Here is a 22133-nt window from a genome sequence, read left to right on the forward strand (position 1 = left end):
AAAGGCCATTTTAAAAAGATTCTCAAATTGTACAGTATGTCAAGTCCACTCATAACTTCTGTAAGTTTGTTTTTACTGTTCGAGGGCTTGTTCCAAACACCTTTGACCCATATAAAACTGTATTCATCTCTATATTCTGACCTTTCTGAATGCAGTTCGGCCTGGTTTTGAATGACTGCCAACTCCAAACCACAAATGCCACAAGGCATCATGCTATCATTGCACACGATTCCATGCTGACACGTTTTGGGAAAGTATGTAAATGTGTACTTCTTGAATGTGTTTAAATTGAAGTTAAATGCCTTTGACAGTGATTTACAAAGAGAGGACGGGAACATTGGTCCCTCTTGATTTCATGATGGACTGTACAAACATGAATTGTCATAAAATATAAAGCTGTAAATCTTTTGTTCTCAATCATGAGTCCATATCCACATTCTGTTTATTAATTCACCACATCATAACAGCGGTGATGTACTTCTCTGATATACAATATGTTTGAAACCAATCACAGCTTTGATCTTTAAATTCACTGGTTGTCTATATCTATGCTGTAGAGTATTATCAATTCTTTTAAAATTTGCAGGGATGCTCAAACAAATAGTGCAATGTTTTATTAACACTACCTAGCCACTTTTCAGGTAAAACAACCTATGTGACTTACTGATTCTGATATATTTTATATTTTTCTATTCGATTTTATTATTCTATTCTACTGTTTTATTGTTAAACAAACATTAATTAATGATTAAAATGAACCATTTATACTGTATTATAAATTACATATCAATTATAAATTGTTCATTATTATTAGGGCTGTCAATCGAAAAATGTTAATCGAATTAATGACATGGTGTCCCGATTAATTAATTGCGATTAATCGCATATACAAATATTTGCTGAGAAAGCCCCTTATATATCAATAATTCAATATATAATGATTATACATATTTATATCAATATTTAATTATACATAGTTATCTTTAAATATTATTTATATATATATATATATATATATATAAATAAAAATATTCAGATAATTAAAATGCATTACATTCTTAATCATTAATAAGACAATACAAAAAGCGGCTTTAGAATACAATGTATTGTTTACTACCATATTATTAATCATAAGTCAATCATTGGCATACAGTTCACAGCAATCCATTTCACAAGTGAATTTGTCAATCAGTTGGAGATTTATTATGAGGGCTTATTTAAGGACCCGTCAATTTACACCTAGCGTCAGACATTTAAAAATAAAAAATGTATCAATGCTTACAAAACTTTTGCATTTAGAGCCAAGAGGTATATTAAAACAAACACCAACAAAAGGAAAATAAATAAATAAACAGTTTAATAAAAATATCAAATTGTTTACATATTTCAATACACTTTACAGGTTTCATGTTGCTCAAATTGGAAATTGTTCTTAGATATTGCTTAACCTCTGAATTAAAAATGAAAACTAATGGTTTATAACCACTATACTTACATTTATGAATACTAAACTTTGCTAACAAAAGCAGAACATTAATCAAATAATATTCCTTATGAAGAGACATGTCATAGCTAACAAAAACGGATTAAAACATTTTCAAAACAAAGTTGAAAGCTGGGAATAATATGATCTCTAACAATCTTGCAGAAATCAGACCAAACAAATTTGAGTATGGACAACTCCAAAATAAATGAAAAATGTTTTCCTCCTGCAGACCACAAAATGTACAGAATATATCGACATCACAATTAAATCTCTCTACAAGAAAATAATTAGTGAGGTAGTACTTATAAATAAGTTTGAAGGAAATTTCTTTATTCGTTATTAAATATTTATGGATAATTTCCAAATTTTGCACCATCTCAATCCAGTGTCAGACATGCTTGTGTAGTGTCTCGGGTGCGTTGCATCATAAAAATAAAATGTTTAGGTCACTGTTTCAAGTTAAATATAGTTTAATACTCAATCTTTAAAAACATCTTGAGATCCCTTAGTTCCATTTGCGCTCCTTCAAGTGTTTTGAACGCAACATAACACATGTTTTGTGTTGCTCTGCCTACTGAAGTGTTTTCTTCACTGTATAAACTGCGTGTTGCTCATACAGCTGAAATTTCACTTACTGCCCTCTGGAGTAAATAGGTGGTACTACAAGCTTGCATTTCTCAGGACTCTTCCTTATTATGGTCCAGGGGAAGTGCGATTAATTGCGTGAATTTTTTTAAAAATGAATCTCACTGAATTAATGCGTTAAATCGACAGCCCTAATTACTATTAATTTATATTTGTTCTTTCTTTGGTGGGGTGGTTCTCCTCTTTTCTACCCAAATTTGGCATGCCCAATTCCCAATGTGCTCTAAGTCCTCGTGGTGGTGTAGTGACTCTTCTCAGTCCAGGTGGCGGAGGACAAATCTCAGTTGCCTCCGTGTCTGAGACAGTCAATCTATCGCGTGGCTTTTTGAACGCATTACCGCGGAGATCTAGCATGTGTGGAGGCTCACACTATTCTCTGCGGCATCCACGCACAACTCATCACGAGAACCACATTAAAGTGACTATGAGGATGTTAACCCAACATGACTTCACCCACCCTAGTAACCAGACCAATTGTTTGCTTAGGAAGCCAGACTGGAGTCACTCAGCATGCCCTGGATTCGTACTTGTGACTCCAGGTGTGGTAGTCAGTGTCTTTACTTGCTGAGCTACCAAGGCCCCCATTATTTTATATGTTTTTTGATAATTTTATCACCATCACCCCCCATTTTGCACTGATTTCTTATTAGTTTTATGATAGATAAGTATTTTTTTAATTGTACATTTAAATGTAGAAGTCAGAGTGAATAAGTACAAAGAAAAGAGAATGTTTCAGTTCCCACTGTGTCAGGACATACCAGGCATGTAGACCATCCTGCAGTTGCAGTTCTCTACGATGTAGCGCGTTTCACACTCTATGCGGCAGGCAGAAACACTGTAAACCTGGAATAAGCCTGAATCCAGGGCCCTGGACACACACTCACCCCACGGAGGAGGAAGGTATGTCAGCTACAGGAGGAAAAAGAAATATTTTGCATTAGACAAATTCATGAGCATATGAATGGCATTCACATGTACAGTCAATATGTACAAAATATGAATGGAGCCGTGCAAAGGGAGAAAATTTGAGCAATTTTCACAATATCAGTATGCCAGATACACCATTAGCCCTGAACAATTTTAGTTGCAAAATAAAATAATAAATGGGTAGCAAATATGTCTGTGAATAGGGTATTTGCCCGGTAAAGCATCCTGCTGGAGTGGGTCGTAATGTTTACTTACAAACAACTCCTACCACATTCATACTTCAAAAATTATCCTTAACAAACAGCCTGAACTAGCCATCATCTTCAAGAACCTGGCAGCAGACATTAAGGGAGGGTGGAGGGAGGGAGTGACAGGTGTGAATGTCACGGAGAGAGAAATATGGAGTGAGATTAAGGATTTCAGAGAGAATGGCGAGAGAGAGAGAGTAAATAACCAGAGGGAGAAATATGGCACATGAAATGCCAGTTGGAAAAGAGGAGGAGCCCATCTGCTTGAAAACAATAGGTTGCCCACATCCTCAACTCTAAGCATACTGTACCCACGGTTCCATGCAGGCCAGCTTTATTCAATCTCAACAGGGGAAATGTAGGCATAATATTAAAGGAGCCAAATATGAATAATGAGCTGACTTTAAGAGGATAAGAGGGAACATAATCTCTGTCCAACTGTGTCTGAAACCACTGAGCATCACAGGAACAGATTCAAGAGCTGATATCACATGGCTACTGATCAGAAAAAGATATGTGACATACAAATTAAATTTGGCAGAGGTGGTACACAAATAAAATCAAAGCTATCAGATGAAAAACATTGGCAAAAGCCTCCTGCAACAAATGTATTTCTTTAAAATAATCTAAATGAAAACTGCTTCATTTGCAATTCTCCAACTAGTAGCAACCTCTAGACTCTCTTTGAACTGCATGACAACAATTCTTTAATTAGGCATTGCTCAAATTATATTAAGGAAAACAATTTGTGTATTTTACAAAGAGCATCAAAGGTTAGCAAATACAGCTCTGAAAAGTGTAAATACCTGGCATGTTATAGAAATAAATTATTAAAATCTGTGAAAACGGCAGCAGTTGGTCAAAAGTTCTTCGGCTGAAATTGGTCTAAGCTTACCAAAATTTGAACAACAGCCCCCAGTGGCTAAATATGGAAGTGTTGTTGAATGTATGGGCACATATAAGCTTCAGTCTTCGGATGAACATTAAGTGATGTTGTTGTTACAAATGATGTAATAATCAGCAGGAAGGTATATTTTGTTAACTCTACCCCTAACCCAAACCACAAATCTAAACTAAACCATCAGTGGAGTAAAAGTGTAATATTTAAATAAAAATGCCAGCTCTGAATCACACTCATCATTGAATATGCAGATGTGATAACTTACACGTGTCATTATCACCAAAGGAAAATATAAACACATTTGAAATAATACAAAGATGTCTGATTTTAGATGGAGCTTGTCATTAATTCTGCAGAATGTGGTCAATATCAGGGTGGCAGAACATTCTGTAACAACATGTCAACTTTCAGTGTGATCATGTTTGATGTCAAGTATAACAGCGTTAGGATGCTTAAATGTTTGTATCACTCACTTGTTTGTGTTCACAGTATTTCAGACAGGCTGTCGGCCTGCGTGTTTAACAGTTCAAAGGAGCAACCATTGATCCTGCTGTGCATTCCTTTGGAAATATTTTATTTGCAGAGTAAATCTAGACAAAATAACAAGGCATACTGATTTTAAAATGCAGGTTACTATATATTAACTTCTTGAGTATTAAACTGTTGTACAGTGAGAGCTTAATTCAAACAGTCGATTGAGTTGTTGAAAATGCTGATGTCCCATTTCCTTTCATTGTTAATTAATGGTTAAACAGTGAGATTGTAGATTTCAGGGTTCCATCCTTCAGACTGACCTTCCCTTTCAGCCTGAATGTGTGTGTGTGTGTGTGTGTGTGTGTGTGTGTGTGTGTGTGTGTGTGAAGCCTCATAAAGTCTAATTACACTACCTATTATCACACTCAGCTTGTTGTGATAGTGGAGAGCAGGCAGGGCTGGCTTGATATTCAACCTTCTGACATAATCTGAGTTTTTATTAACCATGCATGAGCCTAGATCTGTTTCTTTCTTGACTGATTAAAAAGGCAGTCTTATGACTGACCACTAAAAATTCCTTACTCTGAAATACAAGTTTGTGTCCCAAATCACACACAGTAGCAGTTACATTTATGGAAATTTATGTTATTCTTAGCACTTAGTGCTAGAGTCAATTCCAAAGTAAAACGAGTAACACTCTTTGTAAAATATAAAGGATTAAAAACAGCTTATCGCATCACATGGTCTGAAATCATTGTTGGTTTAAGTGTTGGTTTTGGGAAAGGATGTCTGTTTTGTTTACCTCTGATTTGCTTTTAAGATACTATTGGTTATGTTTAGGTTAAACTGTTTAGGTTAGGGAGGTACGTTGTACTCGTAAAAAAAAAAGAAAAGAAAATCACCTTAAAATCCGTGTCAGATTACTACTCCATTTAGGTCACTTCTGGTTCCCCTCGCTGGACATTTTACTGGGAATCTACAGCGAAAAGTGTAATACAGCACACTATTTTGTTTTGCAGAAATGTTGCCTAGAGAGTCACAATGTTCATTAGATCAGGCTGCACTGAACAGTGCAGATAAGAAAATGAATCTTTCAGGTAAATACTCTGCAGTTTCTTCAAAATAAAGACAAAGCCTCCTGCCTTCCCATGCCCAAATAAATAAATAAATAAATAAATAAATAAAGGACTTTGGTGTGTGTTTGTGTGTGTGTGTTAGGGTTAGTGTTATTATTCCTAACCCTTAATTATGCAGTAGTTTTATGTAATAATGATGAAGAATTCAAAAACCTTTATTTCATATCAACAAAACTAGGATTGATAAATACAGTATATCGTAGTCACTTTTAGAGTGCTGCGATTCTGGCAGAAGTTCTGTCATTAATGCTGGAAATTATTCTTTAATTATTTATTTTTTTAATCTTTGAATCTTTAAATACTAGCCAAAATACTATAAGATTATCTAATTTTGCATATTTACAGGCACAGTGGCAGGAGTTGCCCTTGGAGCGGGCCTGCCAGAGAAGCCCTCAAATGAAGAAATGAGTGTTCAGATAAACATGAGGGAGTGGAAAAATATTCCACAGCTGAATGTTTCAGGGTTTTTTAGGTCTTAATTAGCCAATACTTCATTTACAGGGTGCTCTAATAAGACAAGCAAAAAGTGGGATGAAAAGACAGTTCTGAGAAGAACGTTATTCAGATCCAGTTTGCGAGCTCAAGACTCTTCAACCAAATGAAAACCCCATTGCATAAAACCCCCCAGAAAATGGGCTTATTCACCTTGTTTGTTGTCTTTCTCCCTGGGTCTATGGCTTTCTTGCTACACTGTGTCAGTGAGTCATTGCGGCCCCTGGCTATAAAGAACATCAGGGCTAATGATAATTAGTAGGAGATGCACCTTCCAGGTCAGAGGATATTTCATGAATCTATGCTCTTTCTAAATGTAGAGGAATTTATGCTCCTTTTTATGGGACGGTGTGTGTGTGTGTGTGTGTGGGGGGTGTAATGGTAAATGGTCTGTATTTATATAGCACCTTTTTTAACCTTACGTTTACCAAAGCGCTTTACACTGAGTCCCAATCACACACACACACACACACACACACACACACACACACACACACACACACACACACACACACACACACACACACATGTTGTGTTTCCATGTTTTATAGGGACTTTCCATAGACATAATGGTTTTTATACTGTACAAACTTTATATTCTATCCCCTAAACCTAACCCTACCCCTAAACCTAACCCTCACAGAAAACTTTCTGCATTTTTACATTTTCAAAAAACATAATTTAGTATGATTTATAAGCTGTTTTCCTCATGGGGACCGACAAAATGTCCCCACAAGGTCAAAAATTTCGGGTTTTACTATCCTTATGGGGACATTTGGTCCCCACAAAGTGATAAATACACGCTCACACACACACACACACACACACACACACACACACACACACTCACACTCACACTCATACACCAATGACAGCAGAGCTGCCATGCAAGGTGCTAGCCTGCTATTGGGAGCAACTTGGGGTTCAGTATCTTGCCCAAGGACACTTCGGCATGTGGACTCACGTGGGCCAGGAATAAAAACGCCAACATTATGATAAGTGGCCGACCCGCCCTATCAAATGAGCCACAGCTGTAGATATTATACAGTAAAATTTATTTGAAATATTTAAGATGTTGCACTATTTCTAAGTCACTAATCAACTAGGCTAATGGTGAAATTAAATATGTAAGCTGTTGTACAAAAGGTCATGTTTCTTTGTCTCTATTGTCTTTGGAACATTTTCAAACAATGCTTGGATAACATGGATCATCAGGTTATGCACAAAGTTGCACAAATACAAAAATGTTCTGAAATTCATGTACATTTTAACTATTTGCTCAACTTGTTATGCTTATAGTGCAATTTCATAATGAAACATACAGGCATTTTCACAAGTGGATTAAACCCAGGAGTAATTTTGCTCTATTAATTAAAATTTTCATAATTTCTGCTGCCTGTCCTATCCCTTTGGCTGGAATGATCAAAACACTGAACAACACCTTAAGCCAAACTGACTGTTTGGTAGGAAAAAGTGATGCAATGTTATTTTCAGAGAAGTTATGCAGCAGATGAAAGGCATAGGAAACAAAAGGAAAGAGAGCAGGAGACAGAAAAAGGTAGCCCTGAGAGTATTGCCGATGGCCTCCCTAACCTGGACATTGAGCAGATAACCGGATACCTCCCTCACACTCTCAGATAACACCAGGGGCACATGCAGGCATAGGCTATAAATGCTCTGACAGAAACACCATAAATATTCCACCAGCTGGATTTATATCATCTATTAAAGCTTTAAACACATATTACAGGGTTGCCATGACAAAGCAAATACACTTAAGTAAAAAAAAATAAAAAATAATGAGCAAGGCTGCTTATTTTCATCATTAAAGTTTGTTTGTGTCAATAATCTCTATATTATTCTGATTCTGTACAACTCTGGGCTATCAATAGCTGAATGAAACCAACACCATTTAGTGCTTGCCAAAAGACCTGATGTTCATAAATGTAATTATAAAGGCATAGCAAACACTTGCAAACACAATCATGTAAATTATACTTGCTTTTGATAATAGCACCTGTACAACAAATGCTAGCATTGCAAACATTAAAAATATATATGAATATTTCAGTTACAGGGACACAAAATATTATGTTAAAAATGTTAGCTAAATATTGTATTTTTGGTCATTAAAAATAGGTAATTAATAATAATAATAATAATAATAATAATAATAATAATAAGTATTTATATGAATAACAATTCAACAGAATATGCTATCAATAAGCAGTGTGTATTCGACCTTTGTGAATTTTTAGTAAAACACACACACACCAAGCATTTAGCTTCAGAAGACATTAATTAATCCACTTGAGTCATATGGATTACTTTAATGGTAGCTTTATGTGCTTTTAGAAGCTTCAGAAATGTGTGACCAATTCACTTGCATTATATGGATCTACAGAGCTGAGACATCCTTCTAAAAACCTTTATTTATGTTCTGCAGAAGAAAGAATGTCATTTTTGGGTGACCTAATGCTTTAAAGCCTTACAGCAGGGCCAGCCCATGGCATAGGCAGAATAGGCAAATGCTAGCGGCGCAACATCCACCCATAGGGGGCGCCCAAATGAGTGAGTGATTTTAGTATTTAGTATTTTAATACTATTAATTCAAACTATTACAAAAAAGTGAAAAGCCCCCACAACAACATAACATCATAGCTTATATATTCTGATGCCTTCAGCATCACCCCGGCCTGGTGCAGCAACCCCCCACCCCCATAGTTAGATTACATGATCGTGGGGGATGGGCGTGTTCAGTTATCTGAAGTGACACTGTCACTGAACAAGATAAATTAGCATCAGTAGCCTTCTTCAAACATGTCAAAAGCAACAAAGCCCTCTGGTGCCCAGAGAAGAAAAAGAAGAAGAAGAATTGAAGATGAACAAAAATGGGATAAGAACAGAGGTAATGTTGAATAGTAGTTACCCTTGGATCAGTGTTACTACTAGTTAGCTTACTTTGGGCAATACTAGTAGCATTTACTAATTTAAATAGCTAGCTAGAGTTAATGTCAGTTACTTTTACCTTAAATTCATTACACTAACCGAAGATGTGTGCATGAACAGTGAAACTCCCATTACGGAATGTTGGAAAGACTATTCATGTGTTGTTTGGGGAATAACCTAACCTATAATATAAATATTATATTCCTTTTTTCCATCCCCTTTTGTAATTATTAGTTGTAAGCCATTGTATTTTCATTGTTGATTGTTATATAATATTATTATTATATATAATTATATGCATTATATCAAACAGCATACTAGAGAAGTGCTCATTGAATGCATGTTTTGTGCATGAATGCTAGGAGTAATTACTCCTAGCATTGCTATTTGTGTTTAGGCTTCAATGTGGCTTAAGTGCTATTATTGTATTCTGTTTCACCATCAGCAGCTTTTTATTAATATAATGTAATATAACAACCACATACTCCTGTTCCTGTCTGTCGCTCACTTCAACGTTGTGTCGAAGAAGCGAAACTAGGGGTCTCTCTTGAGAGCCTCGTGCATCTCTGAACTTGAGAAAAGGCCAATGAGAAATTGGCAGACAGAATTTGCATGTTCCACTCATTGCAGGGAAATGAGTCTGTCCATTAAGGTCCGGGCAACTCACAGCCCCCCCCCCAATTCCTTTCTTCCCGGAGGTGCATGATGAGCTGACGAGGTCGTGGAGGGCACCTTTTACTGCCCGCAACCGACCCCCTCGCTCATCCGCTCTCACGGCGGCCCACGGGTACTACTGCGATTCACCTGTGTCCCGAGAACGCCGCCACCTGGTGGGATGTAGGATGACGTCGTCACTGACCTCCCAAGCCTACAGCTCCACTAGACAGGCCGCTTCTGCCTTGCATGCCATGGCCCTCCTGCCAGTTCACCAGGCCAAGGCACTCAAAGATTCAAGTCTTCTCTCAGCACCAGAGCCTTGGGACGTGCTTTTGCCTCCCAACACCACATTGCCTGCTCCGCTCCGCTGCCAAGCCCCGCCGGGTATGTCAAAAACGATCGTCCCCTTAGTGCCCTTCGCACAGAGCTTGGATGCGTGGCTTTCACTTCCCAACCCGTCGCGCTGGTTGGCCAGGACCATCCGACTCGGCTATGCAATCCAGTTCGCCAAACCCCCGCCCCCTTTCGGCAGCGTCCTCTTTTCCTCGGTGCACGGCGAAGACGCCAACACCCTGCATGCGGAGATCGCGACCCTCCTACTCAAAGACGCGATAGAGCCTGTCCCTCCAGCTGAGATGAAGAAGGGCTTCTACAGCCCTTACTTCATTGTACCCAAGAAAGGCGCCGGCTTCTGACCGATCCTGGACTTACAAGTTTTCAACTGGGGCTTGCACAAACTCCCGTTCAAAATGCTCACGCAACGACACATCTAAACTTGTGTCCGGCATCAAGATAGGTTCGCAGTGGTAGACCTGAAGGACACGTACTTCTATCCCTTTCTATAGTTCGCGTTTGTCGGCCAGGCTTATCAGTACAAGGTCCTCCCCTTCGGCATGTCCCTGTCCCCTCACGTCTTCTGGAAGGTCGCAGAGGCAGCCCTTGTACCGCTAAGGGAAGTAGGCATCCACATACTGAACTACCTCTATGACTGGCTCATCCTGGCCCACTCCTGAGAGTTACTAGATGCCCACAGGGACCAGGTGCTCATGCACCTCAGTCACCTAGGGCTTCAGGTCAACTGGGAAAAGAGCAAGCTCACCCCGGTTCAGGGCATCTCTTTTCTCGGCATTGAGTTAGACTCAGTCTCAATGATAGCGCACCTCACCAACGAGCGTGCACAGTCAGTGCTGAAATGCCTCATCTTATTCAAGCCAGGCACAGGCGGTTCCTCTAAAACTGTTCAAGAGGCTCCTGGGTCATATGGCATCCTCCGTGGCGGTCACGCCGCTGGGATTGATGCATATGTGACCGCTTCAGCACTGGCTCCAGACTCGAGTCCCGAGATTGGCATGGCGCCGCGGCACGCACCGTGTGTTCATCACCCCCGCCTGCCGCCAGACTTTCAGACCCTGGACAGACCTCTGTTTTCTGCGGACAGAAGTCCCCTTACAGCAGGTGTACTGACGTGTTCTGGTCACCACAAACAATTCCAAACAGGGTTGGGGCGCATGTACAATGGGCACCCAGCTGTTGGCTCCTGGAAAGGGCCCCTGCTACATTGGCACATCAACTGCCTAGATTTGTTTGCTGTATTTCTTGCCCTATGGAGGTTCCTTCAGCTAATTCAAGGCAAGCATGTCTTAATCTGTTCAGACCGCTCCGCGACGGTAGCGTACGAGCCAGCAGCAGCTCAGATTGCTGTGCACCACTCACATCCCAGACCACCTCAACACGGCAGCGGACGCACTGTCGTGACAAGGCATACTCAGCAGAGAGTGGAGGCTTCACCCCCAGTCGGTCCAGCTGGTTTTCATTCCCTGACATTCCCCGTAATATTTGAATCCCACCCCTGCAAATCCTGGGCCACCTGCAGACACCTTCTCTACCTCAGCACAGCCCAGCAATGCACCATCAACTGCATCTGTCCCCTCTACCTTAGCACAGCCGCAGCACAACATCATGCATCAACAAAAAGGCTGCACCAACAGACACTGCTGACTGGCAATCTGTTTTATATGATAACGTAAGAAAACATTTTGTTCTCAGATGACCATATTCATGTTTCATGTTTCCAAAACAAAAAAGATGGGAGAAGGTGTCAGCAAGAATATTTTGAGTCTTAGAAAATGGAGAAAAAATCAAAAGAAGCTGGCTAATGTACTCAAAATAGAATGATAGTTTGTACACAATGATCAGTGGTGGAATTGGCTGTGATGCAAGGGGCACCAGCTAAAATCTTGCCTAGGGCACCAAATTGGTCAGGGCCGGCCCTGCCTTACAGCACCAAGACAAAAAAAAAGAACCAGCAAAACCCTTCAATATCTAATACTAACATAAGGTGTAAGCAGTCACGCTCAATATTTAACTCTGTGAAGGCCAAATATCTTTTAATAAATTAGCAAAAAAAATGTTTAGCTTTCAAATGTTGTTGTAAGAGGCCTTTCATGCAGTTTTTAAGTTTTAGTCATTTTTTAATGTTGTAATATTACAACAGTGGTCAGGGAGGGCAGCAGAAATAGTGTATTTGTACTTACATTGTCTGAACAAATATACAGAACCACTAAGTGTTTGTTTGCACAGTTGATTGCTTATGTAGCCCCATAACTGTATATATCATGAATAATAATCAACCAACAGTCATATTTTTTATGAATTGTTTATGAAATATTAAACATAATTACAAACAGTAAATAGCAGAAATCCATTCTCACCAGGATAAGAGAATATGCTAGTTCTGCCTGAAACTGTCTCCTGTTCAGCATCTTTTTGGCAAAATCTTGAGCGCTTTGCTGTCTCGCTTGTAGAGGAGCCAGGAGTTGATCACAGCGAGAATAATGGTGTGACAGAAGATGTACAGGTACCACAGTTTCGATTTTATGCAAAACTTATATTTGGCAGCAAATTAATTCAATAAATCCACACCTCCCATTAATTTGTTGTAAGTTGACATAATGTAAGGCATCTCAACTTCAATGTAGGTTTTGGTGGCTTTGTCCCAGCGTTTAATTTTCTGCACAGGTTCTGGACCAGCAAAGGATGACACAAGTGTCACAGCCCCGTTATCAAACCATTTGACAGCACAGATGTTGTTGTTCTCCTCGATTCTGAAGTCAAAGCTTCCTCTCCCACTTTTCTTTAAGCTGTTCTCATCTGCAAGGTTACAGTTGGGTAGGCGTACCTGTCTGTCTGTTCCCACATAATGAATTCCACAATGAATGAGCTGAACTACCAATGGGATGCAGGTGAAATAGTTGTCTGCATAGATTTTGTAGTTCTGCGCTTTTGGAAGCATGGAAGCAAGAATCATCACAACATCCCCTGACAATCAAAGTTCAGAATTGGCTCGATGTCCATTGACACTGCCTTGGTACTCCTCAAAATCACAGACCATGTCAGAGATTCCACTGCTCACCCATAATTTGAACCCTTGCAGATACTGCTTTATGCCACTGAATTTCCCATTGAAAGGGATTGTCATCTCATCCACAGAGTTGTGTTCTTCCGGTACAACCTGCGGACACTTCTATCTGAATGAGTTGAGCAAAGGTCTTATTTTCCACAGTTTGTCTATCTTTTCTGTCTCTGGCACAAATAATCTGTTGTGTGACATCACATCTGAAACTTGGTTGTACCGAAGGGCTGTCTCCCAATACATACTGACTCCAGACATTTGAACTAGGCACATCTTCAAGAATATTCCAATCATCTCGATTTATTTTTTATTGTTGTTAACAGATCTTCCAGTCTTTTGAAAGCTGTACTTGTTTGTCAGAGCCTGAAGCATGTCTTCTGACATGAACCCCTGGAAGTAACCCAGTGGTGTGTGAATGGAAACATCACCATTGGTGACAAATGAACCAGAAAAATCAGTATTGGGGCTGACATAATCCCTTTTCAATGTCCTCATAATCATCATCTGGGCAGTCGGAGCATTCATTGGGTTGTTGGTATTGTTTATCCACTTCACTGGCATCTTCATGTGTTTCTCTATCACTTGCATCACTGTCATCTGAATCCAACTCAAAGTCACTCTCTCCATTTTGGATGATAGCAAGAACATCCTTCACACTATACACAGGTCCTTTCCTTGAATTTTTAAATTGGAAAAGTAGTAATTATTTAAAAACGATTCAAACAATATTCATAAAAAATTAAATGATTCACTCCTAAATAATTCCAGAGCATTAATTCCAATGCAACAGCCATCACCTAATTAATTCCAGAACAACTGCCATCTGCTAAAACATTCCAGTACATTCAGAACCATTTAGAATATTCACATGTATTCCCAACTGGCCCATGAAAATGCAACAACCATCACCTAAATCATTCCAGAACATTCATTCCAATGCAACAGCCCTCAGCTAAAACATTCAGAACCATTTCGAATATTCCCACCTGTCACTGGACAATGCAACATCCATCACCTAAATCATTCATTTAAATGCACCTAAATAAATCCATAACCTGTTTCTGACACACAAACAAAGCCCAGGGCCAGTTCAATGTAATTTTGTTAGTGACAAAATACAATTTCAAATACTGCAACCAGAAATTATTTACTGACTGGCCTAAACTAAAAAGTTTTACAATGAAAACACACATTCCTTCAAGCCCCAGAATTATGCTACAACTATTCTCTAAAACATTCAAAAACATCCAGAACCTGTTTCCGCCCAACTGTTTCTGACTAAAAACAAAGCCCAGGGCCAGTTCAATGTAATTTTTTACAACTAGAATGTAGTAATTTATTTAGTTCAGGTCTAAATTCAAAATGTTAACAAAGAAAACGCATTTAGAAGACATAATATATCTATTAGTATTAGTTTTCCTTTTGGGCACAAGTGAGAAGTGCAATGTGCCCCCCCACCCATGAAAAAAATGCTATCTGACTCAACCAGTGTTAAAATAACAACACAAATATAACAAGCTGAAAATATTTTTTTTAAACAAATGTCACAGTAGCTAACTATTTACACGTTGTACACACTGTAATAATCACAAAAAATATTTAAGGCATTTTACTTACTTGAATCTTGAGCTATTCAATCCAGTAAAAAACAGCTATGTTGCTCAGAGAAAGTTTGCAGGTTGAGTGAGCTTCGGGTCAAATGGTCCAGCACCTTTATAATTTTAATGGCCAATGAGATTCAGAGATGGACCAAAATGAACCATTGATTATTTAAACGTGGTCTGAAAAAGAAAATAACTTAAAGATGTTTTTTTAGGATAGCTCAAAATAATTGTTGTAATATTACAACCATGGCCCTCACAGGGTTAAGTCAAAAGGCTTTAGCAATTTAATAAAGGGTACACTTATACACAGACTCTCACCTAGCTTACCACACATGCAGAGGCATAAACCACAACTGTGATGATTCATTTAAATCTCATTTAAAAGGCTTAATATAGAGCACACAGAGGAGGCTGACAAATATACATTTTGCACATAAATCTGAATATAAATGTAGAACAATGAGGAGCATAGACATGGATTTGGATCATATCATTGAAGCCTGATTTAAACCTGGTATTATCATCCATCTCGGGTGATTCAATCAGAAGCGGACAGGTGAGACAGATAAACATTTCTACCTGGTCTCTACCATGTCTCCTATGACCACTTGTGATGTCATTTTGTAGAAATTAGGCTCTTTGATTTCAGACATACATTGCTCACTACATCAGTGTCACTGCATATTGATAAAGCACACAAGTCATTAGAGTCAGCACACTGTAGCTCCAAAATATATTTGAATTTTTTTTCACCACAAACATAATGTTTCAAATGCAATGCTCGGTTATTTTAGCAAGGTACCTGTGTTAAATGAACTTCAGATTTGCATGCTTCACATGATACAGTACATTTATTAATTCACTTGTATTAATTTAGCAGACCAAGTACATTTTCTGTTTAACTGAATGTTGATATCAGGTATACTGTAGCATGTTTAAGTAAGGGCTTTTCCAGATGTTTTTATCTGATGGTTGTTTTCTTTTAAAAACATACCGAACCAGCAAAGGTAAAACTCTTTAGGTCAAAGCTTACTCACTCTTTGCTCCTGGGTAGCCACGAATGTTTGAAACCCGGGGCAACTCCAAAACCCAACTCATGCACAAAGGGAGGCTCCGCCTGACTGTGGATCTGCACCCGCACTCCTGCTTCAAATGCTGTCTCTTCTAAGACAGAGGAAAAGAGAGAGAGAGAGATAGAAATATTAGATTTGCTGTCAATTAAAGAATACTAAGGATAAGTTAAGCAGGAGCTCTTAAATAAAGACATTTGCGTATCTATAAGTTGTGTTCAAGAGCAGTGGTTCTCAAATGATTTGGCTTCAGGAACCAGATTTAAATTGGACATCAAGCAGTTACCCCACATAGGACCAAAAATGTTTATCATGCAAAAGATAACACAAAATGTCTTTAAAGTCAAACATTGACATTTATTTATTAAATATATATATATATTTTTTTGGTTATACAACCTGTCCATGTTAGCTTATGCTGGCTAGCTTCTATCATGTGACAGATGAATTTGCACTTTGATGCAACAGATGATTTTTTTTTTCTTTAATGTCTGCAACCTTATCAAAACAGAAAATATATTTAACAGAAAAGGAATTCAGGCTTTACAGGTAAAAGATCCAATAACATTTATGATAACTCGAGAAAGTGAATGTGCATTAGCTGGATCAGCCCAATGTTTTTATTTTTATTAATTGATTTGCTTTGAACAATAGACCAGATTGGAAATCTACAACCTTTTTGGAATTTAAGCTCTTCCAAAATTTCAATCAAATGCCATGTGGTGAACCAAAATGCATTTTGACCATGTCTGGTCACTCTGTGTAAAACAAGCTCACAACAAACATACTATCAACACAATCTCAAAGTATCTTATAAAGGCTAAAAAAAAACAGAAAAGGACACAGAGTCAGGAAATCAGAACAAATTCATTGCTATATGACTCACAGGACACTTAAACATTTAATATCTGTTATTTTGTTTGATTAGCCCTGTCTTGCTAGAATGTGATAATGGTTGCAAGGGACATGTTGATTTTTCGACCCCTGACTCTTCTGTTCTCACAGGAAGAGAGAGGCCCCATTTAGTCATCAGGACTCCTGCAGGCTCACAGGCATCTTAACAGGCATCTATAACAGGAGAGCACAACCACAAAGACCCCCCACCTTCCACTTTCATTCCCGATGCCAGAGCACTGATGGAAACACACAGTGACAGCTGCTCCAATCAGCAGCACACACACTGTGAGCTGTCAATATTGTCAGTGCTGTGCGTGTGCGGGTGCATTCATGTGTCTCATATCAAAAGTACCAAAGTATATGATGGGTATTAATTTCCAGTAGCAGATAAAAGATCAAGACTTTTGAGTGACACAAGTGGACCCAAAATATAAAAAGAACAGTTTATATCTATAAAAGTGGCACAATAAACAAATAAATAAATATAAATAAATAAATAAAAAATAAAAAATAAAATAAAAAGCTGAGAAAATTAGACGTTGGGAAACACTTTATATTTGTATTCATGTTACAGTGTATATACATAATATTGACAGTGTAATACTACAGAACAACATATAATTAATATTTACTTGTTCTGTAAAGCTGTAATTACACATGGTTAATTATAGTAATGTGGCATGATTCATTTTTAATATGTAAGGATTTATTTCTGTCTACATTGTAGAAGAAAAAGGATTTTATATCTAAGGATTTTTTAATTTTTTATTTTTTTATCTGAATGCTCTAGTTTGTATAATTTCCTCCATGCCTGAGGTGTATAACATATCCTCTATCCCTGAGTATTTGTTAATCTCAGCAGTCCTTGGCTTCTACTCAGATCTCACTGTGTGATGCCATAACCCCTGCACATAAATCTGCCAGCTAGATAGAAAACAACAGTGTGAGCATTCATTACACCTAAATGTATGAATAAACCCGGTTAACTATGTTTCTCCATTTCCTTTACTGACTTATTTATAATGCATAAATCAGACCTGTTCAATCTGTTTTGTGGTGTTTTACTTTCATTGACAGGGATGCTGTGGGCAAATACATTATCTTACTGAACTTGATAGAGAAGTGCAAAGTCTTGGGATTTGTCCGAAAGCCAGAGGTCATTGATTAGCAGACCATAGTTCAGATCCAGACAATCGATTGGATTCATCCGGGCAGAGAATAATTTGTCATGAATTGAAATAGTGTAATTTTCTTTTCTCCATACAGAAAAGCCATCCAGTTTTACATTGCGAAGGTGAAACATGAGCTGTACGTGGAGCAAAATACTGTATATAGACCTTATACACGCTTGTGCCATCTTTGTTTTTTAATGGGAATGACAACGAAGCTGTGAGGGATAGACTTACATCTCTACAATGGGCTGTACTGCAGTTTAAAGTGTTTTTTTAGATAATTCCACAGACAAAACATTGATAAAATATCTGTCCAAGAACATTCAGTATACGAAGTACTCGAGACAACGAGTTATGGAAAATGATATGTAATCTAGGAGCTTTATACAACTTTATACCGTTCGTGCCATTGAAGAGACTGTAAGTCTATCCCTCACAGCCTCGTTGTCATTCCCATTAAAAATCAAAGATGGCGCTAGCGTGAATAAGGTCTACAGGCCTAAAGTTTAATGACTGACGGTTATTTACACAGGTATTTGAATGTCGCACAGAGGCAGAAAATAAGCAAACAAGAGTGGACAAGGCAGAAATCTAGGAGAGACTATTATGACTAATTTAGATTTTCTATTTCTTACTTTAACAAGTTATTGTGCCTGCATGCCTGAAAATGTATTGCAAATCATAGAGGATCCTAGATCATTACGTTTTTAATCTTGGCCCCCATACAAATATGCAATTAACTCACCTGTCAGTACATAAAACTGTGATTGGCACTAGGGATGTGCCCAAAGCCGAATACCTTATTCAGAATGGCACGAATAATGATTTAAAAACAAATAACGGATTCATCCGTATAACAGAATTTTTTTTGGAAGAATGATCATCCAAGGAGCACAGGTATAAAGTGATATTTTAAATAAACATATCGAAAATTACAAATGAGTCTGTGAAGCCAATATTAAAATGTGCACGGTGTGATTTCAAGTTCAGATCGGAAGGCCACATTTTCTCCGTTTGCAGACAGTCTCTGTTAATTGTGTGTTTCTTATAAATCTAAGCTTGTCAAGACTCAAGAGTATTAACTATATCATACACATTTTCCACGTCTTGAAATGCCTGCTTGAAATAGGAAAAAGGAGTGGTGGTGGCGTAGTGGGCTAAAGCCTTGAGCAAGGCACTTAACTCCAGGTTGCTACGGGGGGATTGTCCCTGTAATAAGTGCACTGTAAGTTGCTTTGGATAAAAGCATCTGCCAAATGCATAAATGTAAATGTAAATTAAATGTCTGATCTGTAACATATTCCACAGTTTATGTAGCCTCCATTTTCAGCTTCATCTGGTGAGAAAAAAGAAATAATATATCAATAATATAATTAAATAATAATAATGATAATAATAGTAATAATATTTTTATATTTTAAAGTATGCCTATCTGAGGCATACTTTATATACAGAAACTATAGCCTAAACGTTTAAGAGTTAAATTTTAAAATTAGTTTGGATGCACTTCCGGGTTAAGCCACAGCCACATCCGGATACATACAGATAATGACTTCACTGCACACCCCTAATTGGCACAGACATGCATTCGACTTCTCTATCAGTCATTTGTGGCCCTCTGTCCATTCCAGTAAAATCACAATATAAAATGTGTTCCTGATATACATACCCAGACAAACAGTTGTCATTAACATATGTATGAAAAAAGAGGAAGTCAACTAAGGTTTGAATCCACAACCTCTTGCACAGAAAACAATTCCTCCAGAATTTTCATGTGAATTAAGCCTCCAAGGCTGAAACCCTCTAATTGCTGCTGCAATTAATATTCCTGAAATGCTTATTGCTTTATTTCATTTCATAGCCATACAACATACTGGCTCCTGAAACCGTGTAAGTTATGATTGTTTGAACCTTTACTGTGTAAATTTTTTAAAATTGCCAGATTTATTATTGTGTGTGTATGTTAAGACCAAAAAAGTAAAAGTCCTCTAGGCTTGTGTTCTTTGCAGACAGATGAGAAGGACTCTCTTCAACTCAAAACTATGCTGTTGCTTTTAAAGTCTGTTTTTCTGCCTCTTTTCTCTTTCACCTGATACTTTAGATATTACAGATGAAAGACATTATGAGGGTTGAGTTGGAGAGAGAGAGAGCGAGAACAAGAGAGAGAGAACAAGAGAGAGGGAAGTCAAAAACACCTATTTGGAGAGTCTCTTACTTATCCTCTCAAGAAGCAATCTTTTTTTATTTTTTTGACACACTAAGCATCTGTATTTCATTTGTGTAGACATGTTTCCCTGTGACTCTTCAGACAAGACAAATAGTAAACAAATACTTAAAATCCTTATTTGCAATAATTAATATATTCAAACATGACTATCAAATCACATATTTTAGATAGTCCAATAATTATCAGGCTCGACCTAATGGTATCAGGAACTGCCCAAGGGAGACGCGGGTCAGCTCGCAAGGGGACCGTACCACGGAAAATACACACAGGGGGATAAGTCCATGTAGGAGCCCGAGACGACGATCGAGTTGTGACATGTGACTGGAGCGTATGCTGCCTTGGCGATTTATGTACGCTACCGTGGTGGTGCTGTCTGATCGGATCAAGACGTGTTTTCCCTGAATTAGCGGGAGAAACCTCTGCAGGGGAAAAAGTACAGCCAACAACTCTAGGCAGTTGATCTGCCAGCGCAGCGGGCCCCCTTTCCAATGGCCCGCGGCTGCGTGTCCGTTGCACACGGCGCCCCAACCCAATTTGGAGGCGTCTGTGGTGACCAGGACGCATCGGGACACCTGCTCCAAGGGGACTTCTGTCTGTAGAAAGCAGAGGTCTGTCCAGGGTTTGAACATTTGGTGGCAGGCGGGGGTAATAACCACACAGTGTTTGCCGTGGCACCATGCTCGTCTCGGGAATCAAGTCTGGAGCCAGTGCTGAAGCGGTCTCATATGCATCAACCCGAGCGGCGTGACCGCAGCGGAGGATGCCATATTCCTCAGGAGCCTCTGGTAAAGTTTTAAAGGGATCGCTGTGCCCGGCCTGAACGTGGTGAGGCATTTCAGCACTGACTGCGCACGCTCGTTGGTGAGGCGCGCTAACATTGAGTCTAACTCCATGCAGAGAAAAGAGATGCTGTGAACTGGGGTGAGCTTGCTCTTTTCCCAGTTGACCTGAAGCCCTAAACGGCTGAGGTGCCTGAGCACCTGGTCCCTGTGGGCGCATAGTAACTCTCGGGAGTGGGCCAGAATTAGCCAGTCGTCGAGGTAGTTGAGTATGCGGACACCTGCTTCCAGGAGCGGGGTAAGAGCTGCCTCTGTAACCTTCTTAAAGACGCAAGGGGACAGGTACATGCCGAAGGGGAGGACCGTGTACTGACACGCCTGGCTGTCGAACACGAACCATAGAAAGGGTCGATGTCGAGGCAATTTTGAGATGTGGAAGTACGTGTCCTTCAGGTCTATCGCTGTGAACCAATCTAGATGCAGGAGGCAAGTTAAAATTTGTTTTTGCGTGAGCATTTTAAACGGGAGTTTGTTGCTGTCAAATTGAATTCCATAACCGAGTCGAATGGTCCTGGCCAACCAGCGTGACGGATTGGGAAGTGAGAGCCACGCGTCCAAACTGCGAGCTAGGGGCACTAAGGGGACGATTACTCTTGACGTACCTGACGGGGCGGAGCAGCGGGGCTGAGAGAAGACTCAAAGCACTTACATTGCTCCTGTACCTGTCCCACAGGTGTGATATTCGGATGTACCGATCCTGTGCAGGTGTTGTTACACGTGGTCTGCCACTGCGAGGACAATCAGCTGTTATTCCTGTCTCCCTGTAGTGCTGTCTTAGACATCTCACAGTAAGGACATTGCAATGTATTGCCTTGGCCACATCTGCAGTCCTCATGCCTCCATGCAGCATGCCTAAAGCACATTCACGCAGATGAGAAGGGACCCTGGGCATCATTCTTTTATTGTATGTCAGAGTCAGTAGAAATGTCTCTTTAGTGCCCTAAGTTTTTATAACTGTGACCTTAATTGTCTAATGTCTGTAAGCTGTTAGTGTCTT

At 39.0% G+C, this 22133-nt stretch overlaps 1 pseudogene; it reads right to left on the reverse strand.

Moving 5' to 3' along the window:
* The window catches only part of LOC127648087 (acid-sensing ion channel 2-like), a 220689-nt pseudogene that overhangs the window by 41131 nt on the left and 157425 nt on the right, over positions 1-22133 (reverse strand).

The sequence above is a fragment of the Xyrauchen texanus genome, chromosome 8 (genome assembly GCF_025860055.1).
Source record: "Xyrauchen texanus isolate HMW12.3.18 chromosome 8, RBS_HiC_50CHRs, whole genome shotgun sequence".
Lineage (NCBI taxonomy): Eukaryota > Metazoa > Chordata > Actinopteri > Cypriniformes > Catostomidae > Xyrauchen > Xyrauchen texanus.